This window comes from Artemia sp. Qi Xiang Cuo, chromosome 19 (assembly GCF_049724085.1).
Source record: "Artemia sp. Qi Xiang Cuo chromosome 19, ASM4972408v1, whole genome shotgun sequence".
In the NCBI taxonomy this organism is placed as follows: domain Eukaryota; kingdom Metazoa; phylum Arthropoda; class Branchiopoda; order Anostraca; family Artemiidae; genus Artemia; species Artemia sp. Qi Xiang Cuo.
The window spans coordinates 35,945,559-35,963,225 of NC_142812.1; the positions used below are offsets into that span (position 1 = coordinate 35,945,559).

Below are 17,667 nucleotides of genomic sequence, written 5' to 3' on the forward strand. Positions count from 1 at the left end.
ATCGAAAAGTGCCAGGTATCAGTCATAGTGAAACATCCCACTTTAGGAATAATTGACGGAGACAGTAACTTTCTGGATGGTTAAAACGTGGATAGAATCCAGGATAATAATTTGAGAGCAAATTTTCAAGAGCAGCTGAATAAGGAGTTCCGAATTCGACAATGTAGAAGGCGGATAGAATAATCTGAAAAGCAAAATAGTTTTCGAAGCGGCGGAAGATGCCATATTTTTTTTTAGAGAGAGAAGGATTTATTGAAAAAAAAACAAAAAACATATCAACGAAAAATTATTGCTACTTACCCTAAAAAGCGAAGCTTGTCTGTGGGGGAGGTAGAGAAAACAAAATCCTTACAACAAAAAGAACACTTGGCCAGCCATACCACTAATACCACCATACTAAACAATAAATACAAAATAATATCATATATTATACTTCCTCCGGGAACATCATATCAACAAACATAGGAGGAAAGTTAGGGAGGAAATAGCTTTTCTCCATAGGGAGGATAGTTAGAAACCTAGCCAGGAGTATTTGCTTTAAGCTTGGTAGAAGAGAGAAGGGGTTTGTACAAAAAGTTTCTGAAGGACAAATCTTAGGAGAATATGAGTAATGTAAAGAAAAAAGAAAAGGCACTAATGTCCGAAATAATGAGGTGTGAAATGGAGGCCATGGGTTAACATTTTTGAGGATGTGGACGATGGGACTAGACGGTCATCAGCAAGATATTGTATTGGCATGTTCAGAAATTGCGAGGAATCGTACAGTCTGGACTTGTTGCCGTTAAAGATAGGAAAAAGCTCAATTATTGGTAAAAAAAAAGTGCTGAGAGAGAGGGGTAAAACATTTTGAGAATGTCCTAACCACGATAAAGTTGTAGTAAATGATATAGAAAAGACTGAAACAATTTTCTATAATTGGAAGTAAAAGAAGATTTTCTTGTTAGGAGTCCAAGGCAGTACAAAAAAAAAGAACAATAGTAAGTCACTAGATGCTGATAGCGTAGTAAGCACGTTTCTGAACTATAGTGATTGCGAAATTAGAGATAAATTACCGAAGAGTATGAATACGATTTTGTAAATCATATTTAAAAGTACGTACAAAAATAGTATAGCTTTGGGTAAGCTAGAAAGTGATATCAGTAGTCCAGTTAGTGTGGAATCAGAAGTTATGCAGGGTTGTTTCCAATTCCCGTTTAAATAGATTATGTTGTTGGACCTTGCCCCAAGAAACACCGCAAAGGCTATGGAGAACATGGTGTCAAATGGGAAGGTAAAACTCTTCTAGAATTAGGTTTTACAGATGGTTTTCAGTGTCCTACATAAAATAGTTAGGGGAATGAAAGAATTTTGTGGAGGTTTAGAGCGTTCAGGGTGCAAGAACGGGTTTGAAAATTAATGCTAAGTAGACTAGGTCGCTTAGATTAGAAATAAATGAAGGTTAAGAAGTGATGCTAGGCGTCAAAAAAATCTACCAAGGGGATAGCTTCACTTACCTGGGTAGTGTTGTCAGTAAAGATGGTGAATATTTAAAAAGTAGAATAGCCTTAAAAGAGTAGATTAGAAATAAATGAAGGTTAAGAAGTGATGTTAGGTAACAAAAAATTTACCAAGGGGATAGCTTCCTTTACCTGGGTAGTGTTGTCAGAAAAGATGGTGAATATTTAAAAAGTAGAATAGCCTTAAAAGAGTAGATTAGAAATAAATGAAGGTAAAAAAGTGATGCTAGGTAACAAAAAATCTACCAAGGGGATAGCTTCACTTATCTAGGCAGTGTTGTCAGTAAAGATGGTGAATATTTAAAGAGTAGAATAGCCAAGATACAGTGTGTTATTATGCAGTTGCAAAAGGGTTTTGGAAAAACAAGAAGGTAATTCTGCAAACTTGGAATAAGAATCTCATTGTGAAATAGAGAGAATCGGGGCAAATTGGGAAAATTGAGATTAGAATATGGGAAACCACGGTAATGATGGTGGTTATGTACCACCTTTCCGGAGCCTGTCAACTTGGAATTTAGGCTCGTTGATTTTATTTTGTGGTCCTGTGACAACGTATTATCAAAACTAATTTTAAGCGTTCAGTAACGTCATTAAATAAAGAAACAATTTTTTTTTACTGAGAATAAAGAGCAACATTACAAACAGAAATTATTCTGTATATGAGGTGGACTATCACTTCCTCAGCCCTCGCTCTTTACGCTAACGTCTTAAAGTTCCTTAAAAACGCTTCTCACTCAAATTCAACGGCCTTTGTGTTTGAACAGTCTTTCATAAAGAATTGTGACAAAACGTTATACTTTAGTATAACAAAATATTTAATTAAATATTGAATATTTCGGGGTGGTTAGGGGTTAGGTTAAGTTAGGTTAGATATTTAATATAATGAGTTCAATAGGTTATGTATGGCTATGAAATATTGACGCTTAGAAAGGCTGGGGAAGATTCGTTAAACTTTTTCCAGGGTGTTCTGTCTAGGGATGGGTTTAGATACTCGTTTTACTGACCGCATACCAAACACTAAGTTATTTGAAAATGTGGTTCGGTCCCACACTATAATGAAAGAATGGTTATGATTGTTAGACCATAATTTGCATATTAATGATGATAGGTTTCCAAGGACTGCGCTCTTTGGCCATCTGTTTGGGGCCAACCGAAAAGCTGGTCGTCCTCGAATGGAGTAGGAAGGGGTCATAAGAAAGGATCAAAGGAAACTGACACTTTTTGGAAGGGAGTAAAGAGTGAAGCTTCGAATAGATTTGGATGAAGGAGTGTGTGGTGGCCTAGTGCCACAGCGAGTTGTTACTACTACTAGTAGTAGTAACCCTAGCACAGGTATTTTTAAGTTAGTAATAGTAAGTAAATGAAGGGTAAAAGGAAGAAGAAGAAGAAGAAAAAGAAAAAGAAAAGAAAAAAGCATTTATACAATATCTAGTCTCTTTGTTCGGTTCAAATATTCCAAAACGGCATACCGAACCTCTTTAATGAACCAGATAACATTAATATTAAAAGTATTAGAGTAAGAAAACCCTTGTAATTTAAATTGCATTTCAGTTCTTTCATTTTCAAAAAAATTACACTCAAAAAGATAATGGTATAAAGTGTCCTCGTCACCACAATGACAATTACTTTTATTAATTCTAGGCTCATGTTTTCTGTCAAATCAGACACATTTTACTAATTTTGATTTGAACGAGGGTTTATCACTTTTGTTTTAAAGCTTCCTCTTGTACGAATGTGCTTTTATTGTTGCCTTCGTTCCGCTATAATTGCGTTATTTAGACTTTATGAGCAGGGTTAATCCTTCTTGATTCTCATGAATGGAAATTTTGTGTAATAAGATAGTAAAGAGGAAATGAGGGGGAAATTGGGAAATTGGCCATAATATTTGGGCTACAGAAACTAGACATAAGGAAAATTGAGCTTCCTCCTGACCACTTCTAATTCTCATTTTCCATTCACTAACGAGGTCACTATCCACATCATTTTTTTCTTCATTTTAATTTCCATTACTTCTTCATCCTAAGGTAAAAGGATACGCCTAAATAAAATTTTTAAAATTAAGAAAATAATCGACGGACACAAAAAAATGGATCGCATAATTAGGATCTAAAATTAATTAAATATAAAATATTGATTATTTCTAAAGTTAACTAATTCTCAATTAAGAAATCTAAAATTACTGAAATTACCAATATGCTTGGGTTTTATCGAAGGTAAAAGAGATAGAAACTGATCACCATTACCTAGCTTAAATAAATCACTCTTATTTTTGGGAAGTATTGATACATGCAGAAAATGAACGAAAACCTTCACCTCATATTTGTTAAAATGGCACAACTGCTTCAGATTGCCATCTGTTATTTTCCTTTTCCATAAATTTTTAACAAAATTGCAGACTATTTCCCTGATACAGTTTCAAGAACCAAAAGTACCTACTTGGTAGATTCAACTTAAGATAAGTCTAGGCATGAATCCATAGAAATTTTATTTAAACTTTATTTAATCAATTAAGTTATGTTACTGTTTTTATTTGCACTACCTTTTCAATATTGACAGCATCGCTGAGCTTTCTATTCTATTTACATGGAAACGAGCACTTTTATTAGAAGTTGATTATAATTGTACATTTTTTTTTTATTCATATTTCACAAATGAAAGCTTCATTAGTTAAAATTTAATGTTTGTGCTTGTCAATTAGTCTTCCTTACCTGTTTAGTGTCTAAACGGCTGTGAGGATTTTAAGTGAGTTATCTCAGAGCTAAAGCAAGTCCAAGCTTCAAGATAAATAAAATTAATTATAATTTAAATAATCGCTATTCTTGAATTAATTGCTTTTAGTTTGGGCGCGCGTTAGATTATAAGCTCATTTGAATTCAGCTTATATCGCTTGGCTAATCTTAGTCGCCCGTGGCAACGCCATCTGTTGTTTTTTTGGATTTTATTATTTTAGAGGGGGAATAATTTTTTCACCCTCCGATAAATTACCTGCATTAAAATTATGTGCTAGCAAATAACCTTCATCTCTTTTCTGATTTTTCGAAATTTACCCATAATGATTTGAAAGGTTCTTTTCAAAGTTAATTTAAAAGCACCAGCTCTACTTTAATTAAAGCTGGTTCTCGCTTGGGCTAATCCCGAAATTAGGCCTTTTAGTTTTGATTTCTATAGATTTCATGTATATTTGAAGTCAACCTATACAATTTCCTTAATATTCCATTCAAAAAATTATTATTTTGCAGTGTTTCATAGAAGTAGACTCTAGTGCTAGATACAAATCGAATTATCTTCGTGAAAGAACTATTTCTGCAATATTAGATGAAAATTCAAGTATTTTGACTTATGATTTGCTTTATTCACTAATTACAAAATTATAAATAATTAAAAAATAAGCTATACATATATATATATATATGCATAACCGCCCAGGAAAGCTAAAAAACTTGATAATGGACAGCTGCAATTTTCTGATTTTTAACCACTAGCAAAAAATAGGACGTCTGTAACAAAACTTTCGTGGAAAAAAACCTTTTGGAATTTTTGTTTTTCAGAAGATTCACAGTTTCTTTATAGAAGTTCTTTTATGAGCAACAACTCTCTTTAGCATAAGATTTGGTCTTTTTATAAAGCAATTAAAACTGTTCAAACATTATAAACTTCTTCTTTAAAGCTCTGCTCAATTTTATTTGCTAATTTGAATTTCCGGTAAGGCCGATTCCTTTTCTGCATTCACGTCATCTGTTTTTTACCAATAAACATTCTTGTACAATGCTTCCGGTTTTGACTCGCAAATTTTGGTGTACCGTTCACTTTTATTTAATGGTTTTATGTATATATGAAACAATATTGTTCGTTCGAATAGTTCTTACTCCCCCTCCCGGAAAAAAATCATCACACCCTCAGAGAAAACGCTATCTTTATTTCTAGGATTTAAGAAAAAGCAGATGGCGACAGAAGCCGTGTGCTAAATTCTTGTACCTTAAAGTGTTGTAGCGATGTTTTTTTTTTAAGCTAAAATTCACAAATTTACTCTATTGAGCGTATTTTATATCAACTTTTGAACTATAAATTCTTATAGAATAACGGTTGTCTTGAGCTTATTGAAATTTAAGAGTTTGACTCAATAAGAGTCAATATTCGTGAAAATATTGACAATAGAGTTTAAGGTCACCCAATTTGAATTAACATGCTGCATGACGGCTCGGGGAAACGAATCTTCTACATTCAGTTCCATGTCCTACAAATTTAATTATCTGCCATTGGAACGCTCCTTCTTCTATAATAAAACCTGGGGCGAATCTCCAGCATTTTTATCAAGGGGGGGGGCAAGAGAGGTCGGTATCCGGATATTCAAAGGGCATGGAATGTATAATCATTTTTTTCTTCACATTATTGGAGGGGGAGGCAACTGCCCCCCCCCCCCTAAAAAGTAAAAGCAATCTGTATCCCCATTTAAGGAGTTGGATATATTAAGGAGTTTTGAAGTCTTATCTAGTCTAGATTGATAAAAAAAACTGAAAATATCCCCGTTTCTGGGATAAATTTGGTAAAATAACAAATCAGTTTTTGCTGTCTGTACTGTTTTATTGAGGATTTACTACATATAGGTAGATATCGTCTTAAATTTTTTAGTCATGATTCTGTTTGTATTAGTTTAGGTTTCTGGGGAGGGCCGAGGTCGAACCTGTTACTTACAATCCTTTTTACTATAGGTAATATCCAACCTTAGTAAAATGTTATAATAGTTAAAATAAAAACATTTTTCGTAGGAAATAAGCTAAGTGAGTATAGTATTCATTTACGGGGGCAGACAAATTTTATCAATATTTAGTTAACATCAGTCTGCCATTTCAATCAAAGCATAAGTTATTCTACGAATAATTTTATGCAAAATGTCTATTTGATTGGTTGAAATTAACCTTACATCTTGTCAATATCAGAAGTCCTACTGGAACTCAGCTTACATTCACAGACAATTTGAATCTCCGAAATGAAATAAATTATCTAGATCGCCAATAAAAAATTCATGAATGCATCGTACAAGGCAATATATCTCCTAGAAATAAGCGTTTTGGTAAAGTTAACAGAAAAGAAAATGTTGGTGGAAAATTGGACAGAAATCAGTTTTTTTTTATCTTTCATAGCATAAGCACCGTTCACAGAGGTTGATAGAGGTGTATTGTACTTTGAATATACAAGTAGGAGACTTGAAAAGAATTTGTTATGAAGAAATTGCTCTCTAATTTAATCATAAAAATTTTTTTACGTCTTTGAATAGAAAATTGCTGTTCTAAGCGTAAAAGATATATATCAAGAACCCAGAATTTCTTTTAAAGTTCTGAGTATTGTTAAAAACACATTTGTCATATTTGTGATTAATTAGGCAGAAAGGGATGTCTATTTTGGATGACTTATCTTTCTTCGAAGGAATGCAGCTTTCGTGGGTTTGTTGAATGTATTTAATAGGCTACGAAAAATTTTTTCTCACAAACTGTCGCACGCTAGTTCGAAATTTCGAGGAATAAAACATATTGTACCATTGAATTGAGTACTGCCGTTCTAAGCATTATAGACGTATGTCAGGAAACCTGAGTTTGGATTATTAATATTTCAACGAAGGCCTTTACCATATTTACAGAAAAAGGGGTAGAAATCGATGCTAATATTGATGGTTCTTATCTTTCATGGGACTAACACTGTTTGAAGTGACTTGCTGAGTAGGGATTGTTCTTTGAATGCAGGAGTTCTGGAAAGGATTTGTTTTAAAAATGATTGCTTCCCAGCCAATTATTCACAGGGCTAAAGTATTTTGAAAACTTGGATCAAAGGACTCTTTGCCAAATGTCAAAGGCCAATAATAAGAAACTATAGCTTCAGTTAACGGACATTAAGATGAAACCGGATACAATAGCAACTTAAGATATGCCCTATTTTCTTAGTAATCTTAGAATATTTCTAAGAGAGAAATTATTTTTCTATGAAAGTGCAGATTGACTACTTGACATTTCTAAGATAAAACTGCAAAAGGTTGAGGTTAGGTCTTTGGCGTTTAGGAATATATGATACTCCATGCAATAAGTAAGAAAACCTGATTAGTGAGAAAACTTGAAATTCGCCTCTTAATAAGTTATGCCATCTTGCATTATGTATCAGAATTGCTGTGTTAATAAAAAAACCTAAACAGCAATATTTACTGTATATTTTTCTAATCTCGTTTTTTTACTTTGGCTTTACAAATTATCAAAGATTAAGAACCACTTTTTTGTCTAAAAAGTAGACTATGCATGTTTGTTTACATTTTTGCAACTAGACTGTGTTCTAACTGTTCGATAATTAGTAACTATAGTTTAAAAGCAAAGAATCTACCTGCTTTTAGGAATTTTAGACGGTATCCATATATACACTTTAAACACATTTAAAGGGCTTGAGTTTAATCTCTTATCAATTTCCTATTCTCTTTAATTACAAACGTTCAGAAATATCTGTGCTTGAATAATATTTTTGATCATTTCCGTAATTCACTGGCCATTACATTTTTGTTTATGGTGCTGTAAATGTCAAAAGAATGATATAACATCTCCGAGTTTAAGGCCAGCAAACTTTTATACACTTATATTGGTTTATGTTATGTTTATAGCTCTGTTGAACGCTGGAAATGGGTTTGTTTATTCACTTTTGCTACGAAGTAAGCGTCTGAGGCTTTTAAATCACGGTCTTATTATTTTATTAAAGAATTCTCATGTAACGTCGATGCATTATTGTTACTAAATAAAAAACATGAGTTTTTTCTTCTGAAAGTACGGAGCAACATTAAAACTAAAAACAAACCAAAATTATTCCGTATGTGAGGGGGGGGAGGCTGATCTTCCCTCAACCCTAGCTCTTTATGCTAAAGTCTTAAAGCTCTTTGAAAATGCTTTTCATCCAATTTAAACGGCCCTTGTCTTTGAACACTCTTTCATTCTTAAAGAATTGTGACAAAATGTCAAACTTTAGCGTAAATAGTGACAGTTAAGGAAGGGGAAGACCACCTCATATACGGAATAATTTTTGTTCATTTTAAGTTTTAATGTTGCTCCTTACTTATAGTTGAAAAACTTGTTTTCTTATATTTAATTTCAGACCGTTTTCCAAATTCTGCCTAGAAATCCCCCTTCCTCCTCCCTCATCTAAAATTTCCCATGGAAAATCTCCCGACACAAAATCCTACCCTTGGAAAATCCAAAACCCTGTTCCTCATATACTGATTCAAAGAAAATAAGAAACTAAATAATATAGTAGGTTTTACTTTTAACAAGGGTTTTTAGGGAATTGAGTCTATTTGAGATTCATTCTGACTTCTTTAAATGAAGCTTTGACGAATCACATGCGAAACCTTAATAAGCTTTTGACAAATTCGTTTAATTATTATAAAAATTATCATTAATGCTTCTGAAAAATGTTTTCTGATGTTTTCAGAAAAATGATTCTGAAATATGCTGTGGAATGTATAAGGATTTTATGAATTAACAAAGTGTTAAATAAAGTATGTTCGATGATTTATATTCAAAAATGATTTTGTATGTAGGTTTTATTTGTTTAGCGGAATATTTTGGAAGGAAAACAATTTAAAATTGGGGATTTTCATTTACAGTAATACTTTTGACGAATTCATTTAATTATGCAATTTACTTTTAAAGTATCTAAAATGTTTTCTGCGTTTGAAAAATAATAATTTGTGAAGATGAGCTGAAATTGAGCTCTGACTAATTCTAATCTCTCTAAATTGGAGGTCCGAAAAATCTCTCTAAATTGGAGGTCCGAAAAATCTCATAGGGAGGTTTGATAACTAGGATCTAACTCCTTTTATCCATATCATGTTGCGACGTGATTACATTTCTCAATTTTTAAATGAAGGATATTCAGATTTGTTTTTCCGAAAAACAAATGTGAAGGGTTCTTGCCCCCACTGGGAGTATGCAAATGTAAGCAAAAATAGACTCTTGTTTGTACCGATTTATAGTTGAACCCTCCCCCGTAATCCAATCATGGATACGCCCCTGTGATAAGCAAATTAAAATTGACACATCATTGTGTATCAAAGATAAATAAATTATTGGTAAATAGTTTAAACTAGGTAACTACTTGTGCTTTTCTAGTATCCATATCTTTGCAAGTTTTGGAGTTAATGCAAATGGGAAATTTCAGCAAACAGAATGGATTTTCCAAATGAGAGATTAACTTAATCAATTTGTAGGAAAAGATGTTAAATAGTGCCAGTCTCGAGTTCAGCTTAGATCAACTGCTTGTAGATTGCTTTTCAGAGCAAAATAAACTAAATTAAGACTGTTTAAGCTCACTCTGGAAGCACTCTCCAGTTGGTGTGTAAATACAACTCTTGTTGTTGGTATTTTTCTTGGGATATTTTTGATACGATTTACTATGTCAACTTGAACTTTCAGACCAGTATTGATCATAACTTATCGGTGGCTTCATATGAAAACTCCATATTTCGTTTTTTTTTACTGGAAGTACATAAAATTGAGTAGACTACAAAAAATTGGACACTAAGGGTACGAACCAGAAGCCAGTTATCATTAGTTATAATTAATTATTTTTTATTTGTTATTTTTATAGAAGCAGTTATCGTTAGTTACAATTAACTATTTCTTATTTTCTTCATCTTAAAATGGCTCAAATATGAGGATTCAACCCCTTATTTGCCCATGATTTTAGTCTTTGTTCTTACAGTGTAGAGAATCGACGAACTTTCTATTATTATAGGATATTCTGGAAAGCAAATAACAATAAATTATTGATTACGATTATTGTTATTATTGGAATGTGCCCTAGATTAAGTCCTTTAAGAGACAAAATACTCATACTATTTAGTGACACGGCCTGATTTAAGTGCCATCTTTTTTTTGGAAGTTAATTCAGCATAGTTGAATGAATTGAATGTAGGGGCTGTTCGTAAAAAATTCACTAGCCGAAGTATTGAAGAACTACTTACCGTGAAAATTCAGCAATAACGTCAACTTACTAAAGTAATGTCTTTGTTTGGTAAGATAAACATGTTAAAAATCATCATACTTTACTAAAGGCTTTCACTAGCAAATTAGACTACATTCCGTGGCCCTAATTTTTCGCTACTTTTTCTTAATTTTATTTTACATATATCCATTCTTCGATTTTTGCTATTTCTTTTTATTTCTTATGCCATTGATATTCCTCCTAATTTTTTGTAAAAAAAAACTTTCTGCATTTAAAATTTCTAAATCTAGATTTTTCGTACATTTTTAAATTAAATTTTATCAGTACAGATGTCGAGCTATGAAATATACTGTATTATTTAGTTACAAAGCAAGGATATTTCTCCTATTTTTTATTTTAATATCACTTACAAACATTTTTCTTCCCACTATTCCTTTCTTGTTCATTCTTTTTTCTCTTGTCTTTGATAAGATTAGCAGTGAGGGTCTAGATATTGAATATTCCGAGTTGATTTCTCAAGTTTTTCCAACTTCAAAGGAAATACTTTCTATCTTGCGTCCGGAGTTTTCTAAGATGGCTTTCTAAAAGAAGAGAATGCAAATTTTCGTTAAGGAAAAATGGAATTTGTCTTTGGGTCCTTCAATCAATTATCGTATCTTTTATTGATTTATTTGGGAGGTCCTGCGGATGGTGAGATAAGAAGTCTTTCAAATCTTTAATAAAATATTCCGAACTCTCAGTAATGCCAACCGGAGGTGATATTGAAAAGCGTCTGTGAATTTTGAAAAGGAGAAAAATCGTAGATTCTTTCCCGAAATTTAATTGTTTTTTTTTTCTCTAAGCAATGGATTGACGCCATCACTTGTATGACGATCTGTACCTAGTCTTGAATATTACTTTTTTCTTTGTCCGAAACAAATGAAACGAATAAGTGATAACTTTTATTTGGTTATATCTGTCCACGCTTTCTGAATTTACCACTGCTCTCCCCGTCCCGAAATATAGCAGATGTTTTTCATGAAACTCTAGCTTTGGGTAGTGAGTCCTTTTACTGTTTACTTAAAGGTATCTTAAAGGTATCTTAAAGGTATCTTTTACTGTTCACTTAAAGGTATCTTTTACTGTTCACTTAAAGGTATCTTAAGAAATTTTATCTATTGGGATGCCTCAGTTACTGAAAAATAAAAAATTAGTTGAGAACTTACGAACCAAAATGTTAGGGGGTGAAAACCAATTAATTATGCTTTATACTGGCAATTTTTACCTCTTTTCTTGGCTAATAATAAACATAATGTCTCGGTCGGTAGAATCTAAAGTATTCTGACTAATGTTTTAGTCGGTAGAACCACTACAATAGGTGACGAAGATCAATGTTTTAGTAGATGTCATTATAGGTTTTTCATTCACTTTTAAATGATATTCTATTATATTTATATTACTTATTTAGCTTATAAACAAAGTAGGATTAAATATTGTGCTCCTTATCCAAAATTCATCGATTGAATCTTCTCCTGACGGGCCGAAAACATTTGAGGAATGGCTACCTTCCCCGAATAGTTTCGTCTCTGGATTCAATCCATGACCTTTCTTGTACATATTTTCCAGTTAAGATAACAATTTAAGATAAATTAGGATATCTGGATATTTGATATTCTAGTCCATTTTATTCCAACTTTCCAATTTTATAATATCTAACACATAGTAAATTTGTTCGTGCAGGGTTGCCAGAAAGTCAAACAAAAAACAAGCCCGAGCCTTTGAAAAACAAGCCGAAATACGCCCGAGCCTTTGAAAACCAAGACTGCCATCATGGTCGGTTCATAAAGTTCTAAAATTGCCCAAATTTGTGTGTTTCACAAAAATTTTCGGTGCTAAAGTCAAATAAAAATGTGGTTGCGTGAATGGCCCGATAAGTGCAGTTGGATTAGTTCTAGATCTGTTTTTTGTCCAGCTATTTCAAAACTTAATCCCATTCGATACAAACACGGCAAAAAGCTGGCCCTGGCTAAACGAAACTTTGCACAAATATCTCAAAACAAATAAGGAAAAATGTAGGCCAAACGTTTTCTTAATTCCTTAAGCATTTACAAAAACCTCATCATTTCGTCAATGACAAAATTAAAAAGTGCTAAAAATTGAAGCACGTGCTACAGTGTTACACATGATGAAATAGTGCTAAAATAGTTCTTTCGTGCTAAAGTTTTGCCCCTAATCTAATTCTACTTTTACCTTGCTTTGTTCATCCTGCTCCACTTTCACGGAAGAACAACGATTTATGTGATCCAACAAAATTCATCTGTTTTTAGCTGCAGTTTTATGCTTCATATTGGTTAAACAGCTGTGAACTCATTTTATTAACTTTTAGAATTTAATGACTTATTCCAATGAATACGCTAGTAACAACCGCAAGCCGAAGACATACAATATCTTTGGTTTATTATCGCATAAAATATTTTGGTACACGTTATTTGGTACAGTTGCAACACAATATTTAAAGATAACTTTATGATTAAAGTCAGGCCTCAAAAAAAAACGTGAGAACGGGGTTAATACAAAAGCCTTCGAAATCCCAAGATGAAATAATACGGACAGATAAAAAACAAGCAAGAAAAGCACTTAGATCCATAAGGCACTAAGAGATTTAAGACTCAAAGGAGGCTAGGATATTATCTAGATCGACTAGATCGGTAATTTGGTTAACGCTTATTGTGTTCAGCCCATTTATAACCCAACTCCTGACTAGAATTAAAATATCTAATCATTTTACAAATGAAGAACAGAAATTAGTGATGAGAAGGGCTGAGCCAATATGGAAGACATTCTAGCCAAAATGGATCGTCATTATTTATGAGAGCATCAAAGAATGTAACCACTACCTGGCAGCCATCGGATGGTTGGGATGCAATTTCTATACATGGGAATACCACTGGAAAGAATTGAATGGTACATTTGGTAAATACATACAAGATTCTATATTAGAACTAGGGACCAGGGGAAAACTTATTTAATACCTTTTACTCTTTCAAATTTGATTACTTGTCTCACTCAAAAAATGTATCCTCCAACTTTCATAGTGATATCTATAGGTCTAGGACATATTTGTATGCAGGACAACAAAAACACTCAAACCACACAATTATTTCTTTACAACATATAGCATGTTTTTATTAATCAAATTATCAAGTTCATTTTCATTGTTATCTATATTCATAAACCTGTTTAAATAATGTTTGATATGCACTATATCTGAAAGTCTTCTACAATCAGATATTGATCAAATGGTTTTGGCAGGTTAATAAACTTGGGTAGTAGATGTATACAATTCAATAGTTGATACAGGGATGGGTGAACACACTACTTGATTTGGTATTAGCCTATAGTTTGGGCTATTGAGAAGGAAATATTTTAAGACAGCAATTGTTCCTTTAAAATATTAAACAAAAAAGTAGTTAAAAAAATTTGAAGGTGCTTCCACTATACTTTATCCCACCCCTCTAATGTGCAAATGTATTGCCAAAATTGTATATTTCCCATCTGTTTTTCTGCTTCTTGACTTCATCAATATTTATTTAATTTAAAGAAAACAAGGGTTTAAACAAGAGTGATGCATGGCAAAATGTATGGGAAACATATGAGTAAGGCTATATACTTGCAGATTAGGGGAAGGGGTAAATTATGCTGGAAGTGCCATCAAAATAGCTTAACTACAATTTTTCTCCATACTTTTAAGAGATAATTGTTTTCTGTTTATGTTTCTATTTAGTAGCTCTGATTTAAGACTAATAGAACTTGATTTCTGTTTTGGTAAATTTCTAGTTTAGTGGCTTTTTGCTGTCTTGGAAAATATTTGAGTCAGGTGAATGACTCTTTCAAGAATGCATCAAGATAATAATAAATAATCTCTTAGGAAAATATTTTGAAATAACTTACCTCCACCTCCTTCTCCCTTTAGAAGGCACTGATATTTGATTACCTTAAACACTCCTTCTGATATCATGCAAATTAAATAAGTATTGATGAAAAATTTTGATTTTAACTCGAATGCACTCCCTCTCCCCACCCCCAATGTGCACCAATAGCTGCTCGCCGATTCGTACAGATGCACTTCCAGTTTGTCTCCTGTTTTTAGCTTATTTCTGTATTTATCAAATTTTCGTGCTGATAATTAATACCATATTTATCGTACTCATAAGCTGAAAATATGCATGTTAGAATTCCGGACTAGCTACTTTTTGATATCTTGGAAGAGTTAGGTTAGGAAAACAAAACTTTCAGTGATGAATCCAGGGCAAAAAACATGCTCTGGGAAGGTATTGCCATTCTACTATGTTAAACCCCTTCTGATTTCTAAGTCTTTGAATATTGAAAAAACAACATTATATCTTAATTTTGAGTTTCTTTTTCTCTGGTTTTAGTTTGAAAATCCAATTCCTGTTATTAGAGTAGAATTTTAAGCCATATCAATGGTTTTTTCCTAAATTCAGGAAATGTATTTTCAGATCTTTGAAACTTCCCAAATTGGGATTGAGCAAAGTTGTAAAGCTGAAAATACTTTTTTTAAGCAGAAGATCTATTCTGCATGGTTTCACTTTTATAAAACAAAGGTTTTTAAAGGTCATCAAAGGTCAGTGCCCTCTATTGGGGAAAGGAGTAGAGATGGGTTGGCTACTTCAAAATATCTTTCAAGGACATACTTTAGTCTGTAAGCCCATCCCAGAAAGCTTCATTTTTGAAACATAACCCCTTCCCAAGATAGCAACAAACAGCTTGTCTAGAATTTTACCATATATATTTCAGACTATATATTTGCATGGGCGCCCATAAGGGGGAACAGGGGGGGGGCACCTTCACCTTAGTACTCTTAACATCATTAGTTACAGTAACTGTAGTTGTAGTACTAAAAGTATACACATAGTGCCTTCTGGCTAGTTCAAAATCCCCCACAATGTACTCTTAAAGATCTAACTTATTAATATAAGTTGTTCTTGAGATATTGCTTTGTCACCTTTTTGAAAGTCCACATGCTCATATTTTGTTTTGATTTAGTTCAATTTCTCCCTAAATATTTCTTGCATTTGATTACTGAGGATGTTGTTATATTCTCTTTGGACTATTGCTCTGAGGGGTGTGGGGGGGGGCATTCTCAAAATCATAATTTTTGGACCTTTAAACTATGCTGAACAAAATGGCTATCTCAAAATATTGATTGGATGTGTTTGGGGAAGTGATTGACGTGGGGGAGGGGGAGCTGGTTGCCCTCCATGAGCCCTTTTTGAAGTTCCTGTGACATTTTTTTCTATAAGAAGTACCCTGGTCTATAAAACAAACCAATATATTGTGCCCACATTGCTCCTTACTTAGGCAGCACTATTGTGCTGCCTATGATATTCTGTCTTGAGATTTTAATTATACAGCACTAGAAGTGCTAATTAGGTCAGGTAAGCCCCCCCTAAAAATCAGCCTATGGGCACCCATGTATATATGCACAGTAAGGGGGGGGGGTAAATGATAATAAAATTGCAGTTAAAAAGTGTTAATTGCAACAGTCTAGAGAAAGACAAATAGAGAAGGAAACATGTTAAGAAAACAATTCATAATATGCAGAATAATTGTAGATAACACATATTGCATGTATCTCAGCTATACTTTATCCCTAACTCCTTCCCCTAATGTGCAAATATAAAACCCAAATTAGATATTTATAATGCATTCTGCTTCCCATCAGTAACTTGTTTTTCTGGTTTTGCTTTGTCATAGTTGATTAAATTTACTGGTAGTGTATAGCAGGGCTACAAGCAAGATATCAGCAACAATTAGTTCTGTATATTAATTATCAAGTATGAATTGTTTTCTTAACATGTTTCCTTCTCTAGGTATATACCATTACAAGTAGGAAAACATGCATATTACAAAGTAGCCTATACATTGTTTTCTTGACATGATTTTTCAGCAACAACCCCAATTCTAGACTAAGCCAAGGCCACAAAAAAAGATTGGGCCAGATCTGTCAAATATATAAAAAAGGATAGATCCGCATAAAATTCAAGTCTTGCCTTCATTTGAGCAGCAATAAAATTCCTTATAACTTGTAAGACTCGTAACGCAGAGCCATCTCAGCCATGCAGAAATAAATTCCTAATGGAGAAGCGTTTCAGAATAGAAAGCGTTCTACGCGCTAAAGGAGGGCTCTTGTCTTTTTGATGCATAACCACGGCTGAGCCACCGTGATTTTGGAATTTGTGTCTGGTTCCAAACTTTCAGTCAAAGTAAGCCCATTTTTGTACAAAAAAAGCCCACTTTCCCGCCCCACGGCCCCCAGGCCCACTCCAAAATTCAGCCCGCCCCTGACGGCTAAAACAAGCCCACGGGGCGGAAAAAAAGCCCATCTGGCAACACAGGTTCGTCCCTCTTACTAAGACCATTTCGTGTACCAGATTTCCAGACGCTTTACTTAATTCTATGACTTTTTTTCCATTTTTCTTCTGTTTACAGGGGAAAGATTCAATTGAATATGGTCTTTCTCTATATCTCTGGTCTATATATGGTCTATATCTCTGTCCTACCGTGTATTGCCTACCCAAGGGTTTCTTTCGTTTATCTGCGGAAATCACAATATTTGTCAATTTTTTCAATACCGCTACACAAACAGTCAAGTAAAAAAAAGAGAATGCTTCCCAATCAGCGTATTTTCGAACAGATAAAGCAAGTAGTCTCCAATTCTCCAAAATAATATTTTAGCCAGGAAAAACGTTGTATTTGACTTTTTCATTCAAGCAGAATAATTTTCGTGACCGCTTTTCCTTACTTTTTATATTAACGTACTTCTATTCTATTGTTTCTCATTGCATTATTTTGCAGACCCCATTCTCTTTCTTTCGAACCTCTTTTTGTAGTTTTTATTATTAACTAACTTTAGAGTGATAAATGGGCGCCTATAAGCTGAATTCCAGGGGGGGGGGGCAAACCTCGTCTAATTGGCAATTTTAATGCTATATAATAGGAAGCTCAGAACAAAAATATAAAAATAAGGCAACATCATTCAGCCAGGGGGGCGCCCCCTGCGCCCCCCCTCCCCCCTATCGGTGCCCATGTAGTGATAGTAGTTGCATCAGGTGATGTAGCCTTACAGGGACGATAATTTAACTACATTGTTTTAAAGTTTATTGAATCTTTGACAAATATTTTACTAACTATACCGGGA

The 17,667-nt window shown here is 33.4% G+C and overlaps 1 protein-coding gene and 1 long non-coding RNA gene across 2 annotated transcripts in view; one reads left to right on the forward strand and one right to left on the reverse strand.

Moving 5' to 3' along the window:
• The window catches only part of LOC148940789 (uncharacterized), a 48,671-nt gene extending 37,628 nt beyond the window's left edge, over positions 1-11,043 (reverse strand). The window contains exon 1 of the long non-coding RNA XR_016143393.1: positions 10,877-11,043. This is a non-coding gene — a long non-coding RNA (uncharacterized LOC148940789). The remainder of the gene's footprint in view (positions 1-10,876) is intronic.
• The window catches only part of LOC148940790 (arginine kinase), a 102,800-nt gene that overhangs the window by 35,442 nt on the left and 49,691 nt on the right, over positions 1-17,667 (forward strand). The window lies entirely within an intron of this gene.